General features: G+C 42.1%; 1 protein-coding gene across 1 annotated transcript in view; it reads left to right on the forward strand.

Annotated features, from left to right (window-relative positions):
• Positions 1-1,017: 1,017 nt before the first annotated feature.
• The window catches only part of LOC307013648 (uncharacterized protein), a 344,030-nt gene continuing 327,279 nt past the window's right edge, over positions 1,018-17,768 (forward strand). The window contains exon 1 of the mRNA XM_079641116.1: positions 1,018-2,935. The gene's annotated coding sequence lies outside the window, so the exon portion shown is untranslated. The remainder of the gene's footprint in view (positions 2,936-17,768) is intronic.

Here is a 17,768-nt window from a genome sequence, read left to right on the forward strand (position 1 = left end):
CGAGGTAAGCTCCTGGCTATAGGCCTGCTTCCATTTAAGTTATATTTGAGATATAGGACTTACCATACAAAGTCCTAAAAATAAATAATCCAGAAAGGTGTGTGTCATAACTGCTGCTACTCACAAAAGTAGTGTTTCCACATAGGGAGGATGCAACACAGCGATCCCTCTAGTCTAGAGTGCAAGCAGTGGTTTGCCCTAAGCTTACTTTGGGGGGGGGGGGGGGGTTAACTTCACTGTCTACATAAAGCTAAGGTGAGCATGTAACTGGCTGTTTGAGATTTCCCCTTGTACATATGCTGTCAGGGACTGTCAGTCACCCTAAGAATACTCTTAACACTTAAAAGCCTTGTTCCTGGATTGCCTTTGGGCCTCTAGCATAGAGTGTTTCGAATCTAAATAGATTCCTCTCCAGTGACGTTTTATTAAATAAATTAAATCTATGTTTATTTTAAAAACCTCAAAGGCATAACCAGTCAAAAAAAGGCTAAACAAACCAAAAATGCAAATGTAATGAACAATGCCAGAGAGCCCAAAGAAGCCCAGAACAAGCGGAGCCACACATTCGCACACATTTGTCTGGTTATGTGCAGGAAGCAGAGACACTACTCCTCTGGGACTTCCTGTGCATCTCTGTTTGTTTCTGACCTGAGCACAGAGCTCACTAATCTACCAATAAGGGGAATGTATACATGAGTTTCTTTGCCCTTCTTCTTTTTTTGCAGAAAGCTTACAATGAATACACAGTGAAGACAGCAATGAATATGAATATAAGTATAATATATATAATATATAATATATGTATATATATATATAATATATATAAATATATCTATATATAATATATATCTATAATAATATATATATAATGTATATAACATAATATATATAATATGAATATAATATAAGAATATGAAAGGACTTGAGAACGTCAAGCAATTAACAGAAGTATGTAAAATGACTTTAGTCCATGAATAACATAGATACTCTCAAAAAAGCAATAAGTGTTGTTGCTTTAATTTATGCATTCACTTTTCCAGCTTGCTAGTGGTGTGTCTCTATGTCTAAACTATACTTGACAGCTGATTGAATTAACCATTTTTAAATCAAACTTTCCATTCAGGAGAAATACCCAAAATATATATCATCGAAAAACTTGTGCTACTATAGCAGGGGTATTCAACTAAAATTCAACAAGGTCCAGTTAGAGAAAATCTCCCCATGTAAAGGTCCGGATCATCAAAATGTCTAACTTGTTTTATGAATTAGTGTGATATATATTGAAGTAGCCTGTAGCTTTATCAACGTATGCATGTAATCAACAACTGACTCCCAATCAAATAAAGAAAGTAAAATTCAAAAACAACAATATTTAGTGTCAATTAACATTGAAATATACAGATATACAGTAAAATACTGTGGATATGTGTAATGTTCCTCTTGGGCTGCATTTAAAAATAAAATAGAGAAAATAAATAAAATAGCTTTTGAAAATATGTGCATCTTAAAAGTGCTTAATTTTAGATAAATAAAATAAAGTGTAGCAGCAGCTTGAGTTTCCCTTTTGTTTTGTTAACCGTTTCACATCATGACTTAACAATTTCAGCCGATTATAGAACAATATCAGTATTTACACATCATAACAATTGAACAGTTTTAAAGTTTCTATTTCTTTCCCTCTTATATTGCAGTCCCTCACTCACTTTTTTTTATTCAGTGCGAGAATTGAGCTTGAGCTTGTCCTGCCAGGAGTTTAAATCTGGGCTGAAATCGTGTCGGGGCCATTCTCATACACACATGCAGGTGCTCATTGGTTAGCCTCGGTTAGCCTGTCCTGGAACGATATTTAGTTTTAATTCTGATCCTGTTGGACTGATCATATGGGGCTCTGAGACTGCTTATTTTTTGTGACCTCAGTTCTGACTTGAGAGGGAATGTTTGGTCAAACACTTTGTGTTTTGCCTCATGTGGCGTTTTGACACTTTTAATGAGCACCACGGTCTCAGAACAAAAGAGACACACTGGTTCTGTGCTCCCACTGGGCAGGATGAACATGAATGAGTCCACTCAGGGTTAAAAGCTCTGTTCTCACTGTCCACTTTCCTCTTCTTGGAGAGCGCCATGTTTAATTATCAGGGCTTTCAAGTTAACGCATTAATAACGCGTTAACGCAAAAAAAAAGATTAACGCCACTCATTATTTTAACGCGATTAACGCATGTGTATTTTTTGTCCTCGGCCGCCCCGTAGTTTCAGAGCGCATCGAGTTTAAAATACCATCTACAAGCTGATGCTGACAGCCCCGCTCCTGCCGTCCGCTTGCGGCAGACCACACTTCCACGCTCACCGGCAGGCCCTGACTGGCCATCGGGAGGACCGGGAGGGTGTGTGTATGTGTGGCGCGAGCGAGCGAGAGAGAGAGCTTACGTGCAGTGCTTGAATTGGGCCGGTACCAGTTCTTGAATTGGGCCGGTACTCACCGGTACGCAGTACCGGCACTTCTGATTTTTACCCATGTGGTACCGGCACTTCTTACTGAGTACCGGCAAGGTGCCGGTACTCAGTAAAATGCCGGTACTCAGCCGCCGGCAATATACGTATATATTGTAAACGCAACGCAGCGCAAATGTGGGTCTGACTCTGCCTCACAGAGGGTGACTGGCTGTCTACATGACGTGGCCTGCCGACATTGCCACTTTCATACAGATCATACTAATGCCCTCGATTGGTCTCTGTGTGTCATTCAAGCTCGGGAGGGTGTGTCTTGGTGTATGTGTGGCGCGAGCGAGCGAGAAAGCGCGCGCACCGGTTACGTGTATTGTTGTTAGCATCTGGTGCTAGCTAGCTGCGCTAACGGATATAAGGAGCTTTTTCAACAACAAGGTGGAGGGAGAGTCCTTTGCTGTCAGACTGAGAGGCTGATAACTACAGCTCTGGTGAGGTAAATTACTCTCTGAGTCTTTAGATAGTTAACTTAGTTTAAGTTATCTCAGTGGGTCTCAAACGGTTCGGTCACCATTTATGTAAACACATATTTCCATTTGAGGGGGTAGTGATTAGTAAAATCCATCCATCCATCCATCTTCTCCCGCTTATCCGTGGTCGGGTCGCGGAGGTAGCAGTTCCAGCAGAGAGCCCCAAACTTTCTTTTCCCTGGCCACATCAACCAGCTCTGACTGGGGGATCCCAAGGCGCTCCCAGGCCAGAGAAGAGATATAATCCCTCCATCTGGTTCTAGGTCTACCCCTTGGTCTCTTCCCAGCTGGACGTGCCTGGAACACCTCCCTAGGGAGGCGCCCAGGTGGCATCCTAACTAGGTGCCCGAACCACCTCAACTGGCTCCTTTCGACGCGAAGGAGGAGCGGTTCAACTCCGAGTCCCTCCCGGATGACCGAACTTCTCACCTTATCCCTAAGGGAGACACCAGCCACCCTGCGGAGAAAACCCATCTCGGCCGCTTGTACCCGCGATCTCGTTCTTTCGGTCATGACCCATCCTTCATGACCATAGGTGAGGGTAGGAACGAAAATGGCCCGGTAGACAGAGAGCTTTGCCTTCTGGCTCAGCTCCCTTTTCGTCACAACGGTGCGGTAAAGAGACTGCAGTACCGCTCCCGCTGCTCCGATTCTCCGACCCATCTCACGCTCCATTGTTCCCTCACTCGAGAACAAGACCCCGAGATACTTGAACTCCTTCACTTGGGGTAAGGACTCATTCGATTAGTAAAATATGCATGAATAATACAAACAAAATGTTAACTAGGTGAAAAAAGGTAAGATAAACTTGTTGAGAGCTAAAACTAGTCTTTGCTGTTGCCTCAAAGAGGAGCAGGGGGGAGAGGAGGGAGACAGGAGAGGCCGATTCAGGAGCCCAGACACACTCACAACTATAAATGAACCAAAAACAAATAAATAAACAAGTTTCAATGTTTTTTCATATTGGATATTGTATGTTATTGGTTATGGCCATGTACCTATGATTTTATGATTATTTAAATGTATACATTTTTGTTTCATATGGGTGTAGTCTCTTTATTTCCCCCTCAAAATGCACCAGATTGATGCATTTAAGTCCAACATTTAAAAAAAAATCTTACCGGGGGAGCATGCCCCCGGACCCCCCTATAGGATTTGAGGCCCGGCCCCACTGTTCCCAAATAGATTTGCAATTTTCTTTAAATAGTAACCCATCTCCATATGTTTCTTTTTGGGTAGTAGATTTAAACTAGAGGGCTATCACTTTGTGCAGCAACGCTATTGACAAATACATCCAGCAAAATGACACAAAAAACTGGTAGTGGCCTCAGGGACGAGGAGTCATTTAACCAGCCAGTAGGAGTCAAGCTTTACTTTCTTTTATATCCATAAAGAAAAAGTAAATCTGTTTACACTTGTTTCATTATGGATGTTGAGAGGTATCCATATATCTCTTCATTTTGCTCTCAAAGTGCACCAGATTGATGCATCTAACTTCAATATTTAAAAAAAAAATGTTCCCGGGGGAGCATGCCCCCGGACCCCCCTAGACTAGAGGGTGTCAGGTCCACTCCCCACTTATAAAAATAGCACTTTACCACTGCACCCCCTCTAATCTCAGATGCACCCTGAGTTATTTTGTTTAAGTACAGTGAGCCTTTCTAAAATATACAGTAAAGAAACAAACCCACCAGCATTATAGGATATACTATGACTTTGTGCGAAATACTTGTTGCTGATTTAGAGTACTGGCACCTTTTTTATTCCAATTCAAGCACTGGCCGGTACTCACCGGTACGCAGTACCGGCACTTCTGATTTTTACCCATGTGGTACCGGCACTTCTTACTGAGTACCGGTGTTACAGTATAAGTTGAGTCATGACAACTGGCGACATTCTATTATTTTCGTCATAGGAATCCGGGGCGTGTACATTGAGGACCCATTGTTGACTTACCAGGAAAGAAACATCGTTTGTCGTTTACGTTCATCTTTTGCTATATCTGCCTTCCTAAGATCACTTTGCTGCACATTCAGTACTCGTATGTGAGGTTGTGGGTGAGAGTCCGATATCGTGACGCTTACAGGGAGGTATCGAACATTACAAAGTAGGTGACTGTGTGGATGCCTGTTCAAAACATTGCAAACTTCAATAAATCATTTAAATTATATATTTGTGTCCGACTTTCATTTGTTCATCGTTCTTAATGTGATGTATATTAGCTTTGATAGCTGTCCATACCTTCAGACAGCCTAAAAGTAAAACACAAGATTTTTATTCACAGCCCGAACGCTCATCGAGATGACTGGATCAGTCATGACAACTTGTGATCAGCTCCGATTAAATTGTGATATCAATTCTGTAGCTAACCTTCAGGGAGCACGTTTATTTTATGAAATACCTGTATCCCTCTCATCACAACAAGACTCTACACTGTGCAGGAAAAACAATTACATACATGAAAATAACCTTGATGCATGGGAATTAAACACACAAACTATCTTCCGTGGCTATACTGATATGTCACAGTAACGGTAAACCACAGAAAAGTAAGTCCAGCGGGGCACAAGTTGAATACATATAATACGGTAGTTCTATTATGCGTTTAAGCCTATACGTTTAACCCATAAGAACCCCGACCCATTTCTACTTTTGGGGAAATTAAGGGGAATGTAATTTAGACTAAATAGACACATTTCTGACAAGTAACCTCCCTAGTGTCAAATATCTGGGCTTTAATGGTAAAGTAACTCTTATTTATAACTTAATTAACAAGGATGATGTTTTGGTTTGCATTTGTTTGAAAATACTATGAATTGAAGAATAAAGCCTATGTTAACTAAATATAATTGAATCAGCTAAATTAACTGACCAGACCATAATCATATTTCTAATTGTGCATATATGTCACTCCGGATTTACTGTGAATGTTTAGGGTTAAAGTCCCGATGTGACACCAGTGTCACAGCAATATTTATGGCATTTGTTTCATATCAATTTCATCAAGAAATGTTTCCACAACAGGTTAAATGTAATCAGAATCAGAATACCTTTATTCGTCCCACAGAGGGGACATTTACATTTGTTACAGCAGAAAAGAGCCGAAGACAGCTTAATGTTTAACAAATGACATGTCATGTAAGCATTTTTATTCTTAAATGGCTTGAATATTAACTTTAGCAACAAAAAACCTTTCCAAATCTAGCTAGTTCTGTCACATGTTTTAGCCTGACACATGGACATCTTGGACATGTTGTTATGGGAAGACAAAAGCAAATGACAAGGACCATGACCCCAGACTGTTCAGTGTGTGTCACTTTGGGACTTCATGAGATAAAAAAGGCTAAAGCTGTATAAGGAACTTTCCAGAACATTTAAATTTCATGTGACACCCGTGTCTAAGCAATTCTGTCTGCCTTCCGTGTTCCTGTTGTTATTTACTTCCTCTCTGCCTTCTTCTGATGATTTATCTGTTAGTTTGTGTGTTTAATTCCCATGCATCAAGGTTATTTTCATGTATGTAATTGTTTTTCCTGCACAGTGTAGAGTCTTGTTGTGATGAGAGGGATACAGGTATTTCATAAAATAAACGTGCTCCCTGGAGAATAGCTACAGAATTGATATCACAATTTAATCGGAGCTGATCACAAGTTGTCATGACTGATCCAGTCATCTCGATGAGCGTTCGGGCTGTGAATAAACAACTTGTGTTTTACTTTTAGGCTGTCTGAAGGTATGAACAGCTATCAAAGCTACTATACATCACATTAAGAACGATGAACAAATGAAAGTCGGACACAAATATATAATTTAAATGATTTATTGAAGTTTGCAATGTTTTGAACAGGCATCCACACAGTCACCTACTTTGTAATGTTCGATACCTCCCTGTAAGCGTCACGATATCGGACTCTCACCCACAACCTCACATACGAGTACTGAATGTGCAGCAAAGTGATCTTAGGAAGGCAGATATAGCAAAAGATGAACGTAAACGACAAACGATGTTTCTTTCCTGGTAAGTCAACAATGGGTCCTCAATGTACCCGCCCCGGATTCCTATGACGAAAATAATAGAATGTCGCCAGTTGTCATGACTCAACTTATACTGTAACACCGGCACCTTGCCGGTACTCAGTAAAATGCCGGTACTCAGCCGCCGGCAATATACGTATATATTGTAAACGCAACGCAGCGCAAATGTGGGTCTGACTCTGCCTCACAGAGGGTGACGGGCTGTCTACATGACGTGGCCCGCCGACATTGCCACTTTCATACAGATCATACTAATGCCCTCGATTGGTCTCTGTGTGTCATTCAAGCTCGGGAGGGTGTGTGTTGGTGTATGTGTGGCGCGAGCGAGCGAGAAAGCGCGCGCACTGGTTACGTGTATTGTTGTTAGCATCTGGTGCTAGCTAGCTGCGCTAACGGATATAAGGAGCTTTTTCAACAACAAGGTGGAGGGAGAGTCCTTTGCTGTCACACTGAGAGGCTGATAACTACAGCTCTAGTGAGGTAAATTACTCTCTGAGTCTTTAGATAGTTAACTTAGTTTAAGTTATCTCAGTGGGTCTCAAACGGTTCGGTCACCATTTATGTAAACACATATTTCCATTTGAGGGGGTAGTGATTAGTAAAATATGCATGAATAATACAAACAAAATGTTAACTAGGTGAAAAAAGGTAAGAAACTTGTTGAGAGCTAAAACTAGTCTTTGCTGTTGCCTCAAAGAGGAGCAGGGGGAGAGGAGGGAGACAGGAGAGGCCGATTCAGGAGCCCAGACACACTCACAACTATAAATGAACCAAAAACAAATAAATAAACAAGTTTCAATGTTTTTTCATATTGGATATTGTATGTTATTGGTTATGGCCATGTACTTATGATTTTATGATTATTTAAATGTATACATTTTTGTTTCATATGGGTGTAGTCTCTTTATTTCCCTCTCAAAATGCACCAGATTGATGCATTTAAGTCCAACATTTAATTTTTTTTTTTTTTTTTTAAATGGTAACCCATCTCCATATGTTTCTTTTTGGTGAGTAGATTTAAACTAGAGGGCTATCACTTTGTGCAGCAACGCTATTGACAAATAAATCCAGCAAAATGGCACAAAAAACTGGTAGTGGCCTCAGGGACGAGGAGTCATTTAACCAGCCAGTAGGAGTCAAGCTTTACTTTCTTTTATATCCATAAAGAAAAAGTAAATCTGTTTACAGTTGTTTCATTATGGATGTTGAGAGGTATCCATATATCTCTTTTCTCTCGAATTGCGCCAGATTGATGCATCTAACTTCAATATTTAAAAAAAAATGTTCCCGGGGGAGCATGTCCCCGGACCCCCCTAGACTAGAGGGTGTCAGGTCCACTCCCCACTTATAAAAATAGCGCTTTACCACTGCACCCCCTCTAATCTCAGATGCACCCCGAGTCATTTTGTTTAAGTACAGTGAGCCTTTCTAAAATATACAGTAAAGAGACAAACCCACCAGCATTATAGGATATACTATGACTTTGTGCCAAATACTTGTTGCTGATTTAGAGTACTGGCACCTTTTTTATTCCAATTCAAGCACTGCTTACGTGTATTGTTGTTGTTAGCATCTGGTGCTAGCTAGCTGCGCTAACGGATATAAGGAGCTGTTTAAATGAAAACAGAGGAGCGACATTTCGCCGACAACTGCGCCGAGCACTTGACTTTATGCAGGCAGCTAGACAGTGGGACATTGTGGGAAAAGTCAGCACACTCAGCACGGATAGTGCGCGCAACATGATTGCAGCGTCCAGGCAGCTCCCGTTCGAGCATATTGAGTTGCACATAGCTCCAACCGGCGCTGGCTCCAACGATCCATCACACACACACACACACACACACACACACACACACACACACACACACACACACACACACACACACACACACACACACACACACACACACACACACACACACACACACACACACACACACACACACACACACACACACACACACACACACACACACACACACACACACACACACACACACACACACACACACACACACACACACACACACACACACACACACACACACACACACACACACACACACTGTATTGTATTATTGTGTTGTATGAGAGAGGTTCCAGGTTGAATTGAGGCTGATATTTGTAATGTTCAGAGGTTGCTGTGTTTAATATGCATGAGAATATTTGTCATTGTTCAAATGATAATAAACATTTGCATAAAACATATTTGTCTGCTCATATGTTGATAAGAGTATTAAAAACTTGAAAAATATTCCTCTAAGGTACATTTAGAACAGATAAAAAATGTGCGATTAATTTGAGATTAATCGCGATTAACTATGGACAATCATGCGATTAAATATTTTAATCGACTGACAGCCCTAGTAATTATGTGTCTCTCCCATTCAGTAGGTCTCTCCCTGTCTGCCGCTAACACGCATGTTCACTCTCTTCTCCGCTTCTCTCCCTGTATCGCTAATTATTCTCTTCACTCACTTTCCTCTCCGCTTCTCTTTGCTGCGCTCTCATCTCTTCTTCTGTGTTTCCCTCCCTGTATCGTCTCTTTCGCCCCCTTTCCGAGTCGGTTCAAATAGAATCGCCCCGTCAAAATTGAATGTATTGATTATAGGTCCGGGTCCGTATAAGTCGGCGTCCGGATCCGGGCCGCGGTCCGCCTGTTGCCGACCCCTGTACTATAGGATATAATGTCTTTAGGAGCAGAACCAACTCCTCTCTTTATCTCACACACCTTTACACCAATAGCTCCTCATGCATGCCGGACACTGATGGTTCAGGGACTGCTGGTTCAAACAAAAACACATTACTTGAAGTCTGACAATACGGATATTTCATTGTGATTTTGTGGTATAGCTTGGATCCAGCTGCCGTGAAAGGTATCATTTTTAGTCCAGAGAGGCATATTTCATTATCGCATTTGATGAGTGGCCAAATATTTTCGAAACATTCATGCTGCCAGAGAATAAATAATCTGGTCATGGTGAACAAAATTCCTTAATTTTATACATTTGTAAATCGACAGAGATAACTATGAATTAATAATTTAAATCAATTAGCAAGATAATATTCAAATCGTTGTATGGTACAGATTTCCTATTCTCAAAGATTTGCCACTTTGGATATGACAACATTATTATTTTTTTAATTTTATAGCCTGAAGGATTTATTTCATAGTCAACAACAATTGACAGATGAATCTGATATAAAGATTCTCGTTGTTAGCAAGCTTTGTACTAAAGGACATTTGAATCAGTGAAAGTTAAGATTCTGATACAACTATGCAAAACAAACTCTTGTTCACTCCAGCTTTGGAGGACTGTAACTGGGGTCTCAACTCTGGAGTTTCATAATTTGTTCAATAATTTCTGCTTAAATAATATATAAAATAAGTACAGTTTTTCTTGCAAGATTAGCTAAAACTATTTAGCTTCTCAACACAGCCGCTAGAGTTTTAAAAGTAGTGGAGTTTGCTGCAAATTATGTGTGTACCAGGTATTCATGATATTGTGTCTAAGTATAGCCTCCCTATCAGTCTTTGCAATATGCGTGATTGTAAAATTAAATAAGAGGGATGAAACTATACTAAATAATACAGATAATGAAGACAGTGCAACAGTAATATCATCATAGTACAAATGTGAATGAGAATAATCATCACTGCTGTTAATATCCACTTTAGAATTCTGCTGCATAAATGGTACACACACACACACACACACACACACACACACACACACACACACACACACACACACACACACACACACACACACACACACACACACACACACACACACACACACACACACACACACACACACACACACACACACACACACACACACACACACACACACACACACACACACACACACACACACACACACACACACACAGTTTGCCATGCCATCTAATGTGGAGTTCATTATCTTGCTCGTTGCGACTCAGAGATGTTTACCACAAGGGGCTCAGGATCGAAACACTGACCCTCTGATTGGTGGATGACCACTCTATCTCCTGGACCAAAGCTGCACAAAGTCACTGTTGAATTGAAGAAAAATTATAACTGCTTTAATTGAAAGCTCATAATTTATTATCTCTGGTTATAATTTAGAAAGAGCTGCAACTTTGGATAAATGTAAATGATACGCTCAGTAACATGAATACACCAAGTCACTTATCAGTAATGACCTATTCTTAGTATAATTTTATGTTCTCCAGAGTTCCTAAGAGGGTACAGTGTGGAGGTTTTCTAAGTGTTTTGTTAGTTTAAAATACCTTTGTCGTCCTCTGCCAGACATTTGTAAACGCAATAGAATTTATATTTATTTTACTATGGTTTACAAGCTGTAACTAATAGCTTCATTAATGAATAATGCATACTTATTTCAGCCGCTAATAATGATACAGCAGTGTTAGGAATTAATTGCTTTGTCTTTTCCACCAAGATGACCTCCAACTTTAACATGCACACATGCTGAGAGGTGGTCCTGAGTGGGTTTCATTCTTTTCGCTGTAGCTGCATAATGATTCTGTATTTTTACTGTGAAAGAAATCTTCCTCTTTCAACTGTCAATTTTTTGTTTTTGTGTAACTGTAACACCAATTACATGTCGTTTCTAACTGTACATACAAAACACAGTCAGTTGCTGGGTTCACTAGAATCTTTCACTTCATCATGTTTATCATCATAATATAAAATAAAAAATGTTGACAGCCAGACCAGATAAATAAAACAGCTGTCAGAACGTGTCCTGCTCAGGGACAATAAACAGCAGCAGAGAATTTTCACATCTGGCAACCCAAATATTGCTCATAATTGATTTATTTATCATTATGGGATTATTCAATATATACGATGCTATTAGTTACAACTCAAAAACTAATATAGTTGCTCGAAAACATGCAAAATAAACACATTTGTGACCTGCTCCATCGAAATCAGTCGCATTGACCCGAAGACACATTTTCGGTTGTATACACTGTTGGAAAGAGGAGATTCCTAGCTTTCTAATGATAACAGGATTGTTTTTGTACTCCAAATAGTAAGAAAAATATGTCACACTATATAATGACTGTCACCGAGTCATCATTTTGAGAAAAAGGCCTTCAAAGTTTTCTCTTCTCTGGAATCCATCGACCTGATTGATTATTAGCGGAGCAAATAATCAAAATACTACGGAGGGAAGATATTTTTGTTTCGATTACTGGTCTGGGGGAAGCTCGCGAGTGTGTGTGAGTGTTTGTGTAATTTAGCGTTTGTGTGTATTGTGTTTGTTTCCCGGGGAAAACACTCACGAGAAACACCGGCTGTTGTTATGCCTGCTGTGACGTCAAGTTACTCCGTTCTCCGTTTGTAATTATGCCATTACAAGCTTCAAAGTCGTATTTATCATCTGAATTTGCCGAAACAAGTTTAATATTCTGAAAGCCAAAACTTTGTTTGATTGAAATCAGATGAAAACAAACTGTAACGGACCCTGCCGTGTTATCTATGATTACTATACGCCTTACATTCATAATGTCAGCCGGAGGGAGGGGGTCTGCGCCGCGGAACAGCAGAGTGGTGAGTGAGAGCTGTCATCTTCCCTTTACAAGCTTCAAAAATGTATTCATCGTGTGATTTTGGCATTTCTTTTTTGTTTTGTTTATCAAACAAAACACCCGAACCCCGAAAAACAATTTTTTACGCAAATCCACGTTTATTTTGAAATGAGCCCTTCCGACTGATTTTGATAGAGCGGGTCACATTTGCATTGTTTCATTACCTCCAATTTGAGTAAGATGCATGTAATGTTGCTGCTGCCTTACTGTCATCATTTGTTTCCACTTTGTGTCAGTGACCAGTCAGCATAGAATGGTGCAGAGTCCTAAAACCAAAAAATGAAGTAGCATTTCCCTCGTCTCGAAGTCAAAAATGTTGTCAGTAATAACCCCACTAAAAAACAGTAGTTGCTAACAAGTGTCTAAATCAGACGACTAAACATCATCACTCTCAACATTAGCCGCCTTTATCTTAGCCGTGTTGATGTGCAGCCGTGCCACTGTGGCGTTGTTAGTTTATAGCCTTGCGTTAGCTTTTTTCTTCTGGCTATATTGTATTGTACACTTAAAAAAATCACACAGTGGTGACATGCTGAGATTATCCTGCTGAACAATTTTTTTTATCAGAATCATAAATGTATGTTTATACAATATTCCAAAATCCAATGGAAAAATCCCATTGGGTTTTTTCGGAGGAACCCCTTTGCGTTGCTAACTTCCTGGTCCGCCTACAAAAAACCGCTCCACTGTATTTTGCCACCAGAAGAATAATATGTCTCAGCTGTCCTCACAGTGTGGGACAGGAAGTAACCTACCGGAAGTCCTCATCAGCAACATGAAAGAACATGGCTGTAGGAACATTCTATGACATTGTGTGGTATCTTGTTAGGGTAAATATGAGTGCGGCTGTTGTAGTAGAAATATCTGGCCCCTGTCAGCCATGGGCGGCGCGAGGATTTTTTTGCTGCAGTAGCTTAGCATTTGCTATATGACAGCACGGCGTTGCTAGTTAATTTTCAAAATAAATAAACAAACAATACCAGTGGGCCAAGCACGAGCCTGTTCATATTGTAGCGTTCACCGCTATTCAAGATCACAGATCACTCTAGCCTTCAATGTCGAAAACATTCTCTTTATTTACAGAACCAATCAATAGTATAACACTTTTCCCCACACTCGAACACAACTCCTAGCGTCTCGTACTCCCTGCCTGCACACACTGGAAAACGCAGACACACACACACACACACACACACACACACACACACACACACACACACACACACACACACACACACACACACACACACACACACACACACACACACACACACACACACACACACACACACACACACACACACACACACACACACACACACACACACACACACACACACACACACACACACACACACACACACACACACACACACACACACACACACACACACACACACACACACACACACACACCTGGAAGGTGTAACTCCCACAAACAACATTGCCTATATAACTTAACTTTACAATGTCATAAATGTACTAAACTGTGCACATCTGATCACACACACACACACACACACACACACACCTGGAAGGTGTAACTCCCACAAACAACATTGCCTATATAACTTAACTTTACAATGTCATAAATGTACTAAACTGTGCACATCTGATCACACACACACACACACACACACACACACACACACACACACACACACACACACACACACACACACACACACACACACACACACACACACACACACACACACACACACACACACACACACACACACACACACACACACACACACACACACACACACACACACACACACACACACACACACACACACACACACGTACGTGAGAAGGGGGGCAGAGCCACTCACCAATGGGTCACATCTGTTACAGCAGGACAATGCGTCTGTTGTTGTGGTTCAAAGCAAACGCGTCTACGACCTCCTGCACATCCAGGGCTCTTGTTCGTTCGGCATCGATGGACAGCAAAGCCAAATTGCTATTCCTCAAGTCCCCGCTGTTGCTCCTCATGTATTTTTTCACACGCTGCAAACAAGAAAAGCTGCGTTCGCAGGTTGCAGACGTGACAGGCAGTGTCACCGATATACACAAAAGTCTGTCGACGCCGTCGAACTTGGTGCAGTTCTGCAGACAGGTTGTCCGTTTTCACCCCATAATACTGGGCCATGGGTGATAGGTGCTCCAGCTCAAGGAATGACTTGTGAGTTGGATTTAAGGCAGACGTGCCCTGCAGCACGCCACAAGATTCAGACGAAACCCACCTTTTCATTTAATTGACAAGTCTATCAATGACAGGGTAGTAGCAGTGCTTGCGGATGTCATCAGAGGAGGTGATAGGTGGAAGTTTTCCTGTTGGAGCATCAACTACAAACTCCTGTAGGTGGCATGCAGGCTGAGTCTGACGTCGCTCTTTTCTCAACTTGACGGGGATGCCAGTCTTGGTGGAGAGGGCGTGTGCTTTGTCCAAAATGTCCTCCCATGATTTTTCATTTCTCTTTTCGGAGAGGGATGTAATTACCGACTCAACAAGATCCGTAGCAGAGGCCAGTTGCAGATCTGGGGACTGTAAATGGTCGGACAAGAATTTGGTGGCTCGAAACATATCCTCAAATAGAGCGAGTTGCACAGCAAACTGACCGTCTATCAGTGCCTTCACTGCTCTGGCTTCTGTCTTCCTGCGAGCGTTTGACTGCGTGATGACCTCATCGAGTGTGGCACAGATAGCTGGCAGGGTTTTCTGAATGGCCCACAGTGCTGAATACTGACAAGCCCATCTAGTGTCTGACAGCTTTTTCAGTTCAACTGGCTTTTCTTTTGGTTCAAGTTCCTTTTGTTTTGTATGGAAAATGTTGTGCACAACAGAGCCAGAAAAGAAATTATACAGCATCTGCACAACTTCAAAAAAATCCCCTGCTGGTCTTACATTTTTAACACAGTCAACTAAAACTAAATTTAGTCGGTGGGCATGGCAATGTACATAAAGGGCCTGTGGCACCTCCTTCCGAAATCTCTCCTGCACACCGTTATTACACCCCGACATGACAGCGGCACCGTCGTAGTGTAACCGGCTGTGTCTGACTCTGCGTTGTGTTGTGTAGAAAGACGACGACCCAGACGTGTAGCTTCATTCAGGATGTACATTTATTTTCACTCCTGACGAAACAGCGACAGAAAGAAAACATTTCTCCAGTCAGTACTCTCTTTAACGTGCCCCTCTCCCACAGAGATCAGTATCAAAAGGGCATAACGTAAAAAGTAACACAACATACCTGACGAAACAGCGACAGAAAGAAAACATTTCTCCAGTCAGTACTCTCTTTAACGTGCCCCTATACAAATTAAACAACACAGAAATACATTGTGAACACCCGTGAGACACTACAACAAAAATAAGTAATAAAAAGTAACTTAAAGTGCATAAAGTCGACACTAAAACACGGAAATTGCTTCTGGCTGAAGAGCCGCCTACCTCTCCCACAGAGATCAGTATCAAAAGGGGAGAACGATGCATGAACCCCGCGAAAAAAAGGGGAACAGTGTCACATACATAAGGAACGTAGGGGTACACGCTAAAATTATAGTTCCACATACTGATGTGAGTCCTACTGCGTCAGGTATTAACACAAGATGAAACAAGAATAAACACAGATTTTGTGTAATTATATAGACATATTTACATAATATATTATATACAAATGAGACATAACTGTCCCTGTTACACTCACCCCGCTAGAATTATGCAAAATTCTGGGTCGCAAAACAATCCACATATAAACACACTGGCCATTACAACAAGCAACAAAACCATATGAAACAGCAATAAGAGCTTCCTACCTAAAGGATAAGAGAATGAGGGACTCGCTTGGGCCCAGCAAGAACCCACAGTACTCTACAGACAAGGTGAGGTGCAGTTTACACCCCACACCCTGGCCAAACGATGTGGATGAGCGAAAAATAAAATAAAAAAAGGCTCAATACAGCAGTATATCACCAGAGCACAAATAATGGCTAACACGCCACATTTCACACATTAATAACAGCACGCAGCCTTATCTCAACCCTCAAGAAGGGACTCAAGTTGTGCCATGGACTCAATGAAGCGGCGCACAGGTCTAATGACTCTGCCGAATCGTGAGGTAACCTGGCCATCTACATGTGATGCTTGACGCTTATTGGCAGGGGGCCGTTGTGGCAGAGGAGCTGGGAAAGCCATTGGGGTCTCTACAGCAGTTGCAGGGTCACTAGAAACGGGGGTGACCAACACAGAAGGAGGTGGTGGGTGGTCTGGATGAACAGAGTCATCAACAGGGGACTGCTCAAGGACCCATGAGGCGGTGCGGCCATCCTCCCCGTCAACATCCGAGAGGGAACCAGCTAGGGATGGCCCAGCTGTTGCAGCTGCTGTGTCTAACTCGGACACCTCTGTCCCATGCCAATCAGATGCCGGAGCGGTATCGGTCATGCTAGGGGTAGGTGCGGGCACAGGAGCATCATCTTCACCATCCGAGGCCTCCTCCAGCGGAAGGAAGTTGACTTGCAGCAGCAGGTTTCGGTGAACAACACGCTCATGTCCCTCTGGATCCCTGATCCGGTAGATATGGAGGGCTGGTTTTGAGGCCACCACAGTGTGCACAACAGGCATCCACTTGTCAGAAAGCTTGCATTTTCCCTTGGCGCCTTTGTTCGCCAGCAGCACCTGGTCACCGACAGACAGAGGTTGGCCCCTGACCCGTTTGTTATACTGGTCACTCTGATGTCTCTGCTCCGCTGTGCAGTTTTTCTGGGCCAGTGCCATGGCACAGTGCAGGTCTTCCAAGAGGGATTTCACGTAGGCATTGTAGTCACACACAGTCACATCATGAAGTACATTCCTGAACAGAAGGTCCACTGGCAGCCTTGGGATTCTCCCGAACATCAAATAGAAGGGCGCGAACCCAGTGGTCTCATGGACAGTGCAATTGTACACGAAAGTCATTGTCTGTATTATCTGCGGCCACTTCTGTTTGGAGCGAAGTGGTAGAGACCTCAACATGTTGCCCAGGGTGCGGTTGAACCTCTCTGTGCCGCCGTTCCCCATAGGGTGGTAAGGTGTGGTGTGGGACTTGTCAACCCCTGACAACTGCAAGAGCTCAGCAATCAGCTCACTTTCAAAGTTTGCTCCCTGGTC

The sequence above is a fragment of the Notothenia rossii genome, assembly GCF_949606895.1.
Source record: "Notothenia rossii genome assembly, chromosome: 7".
In the NCBI taxonomy this organism is placed as follows: Eukaryota; Metazoa; Chordata; class Actinopteri; order Perciformes; family Nototheniidae; genus Notothenia; species Notothenia rossii.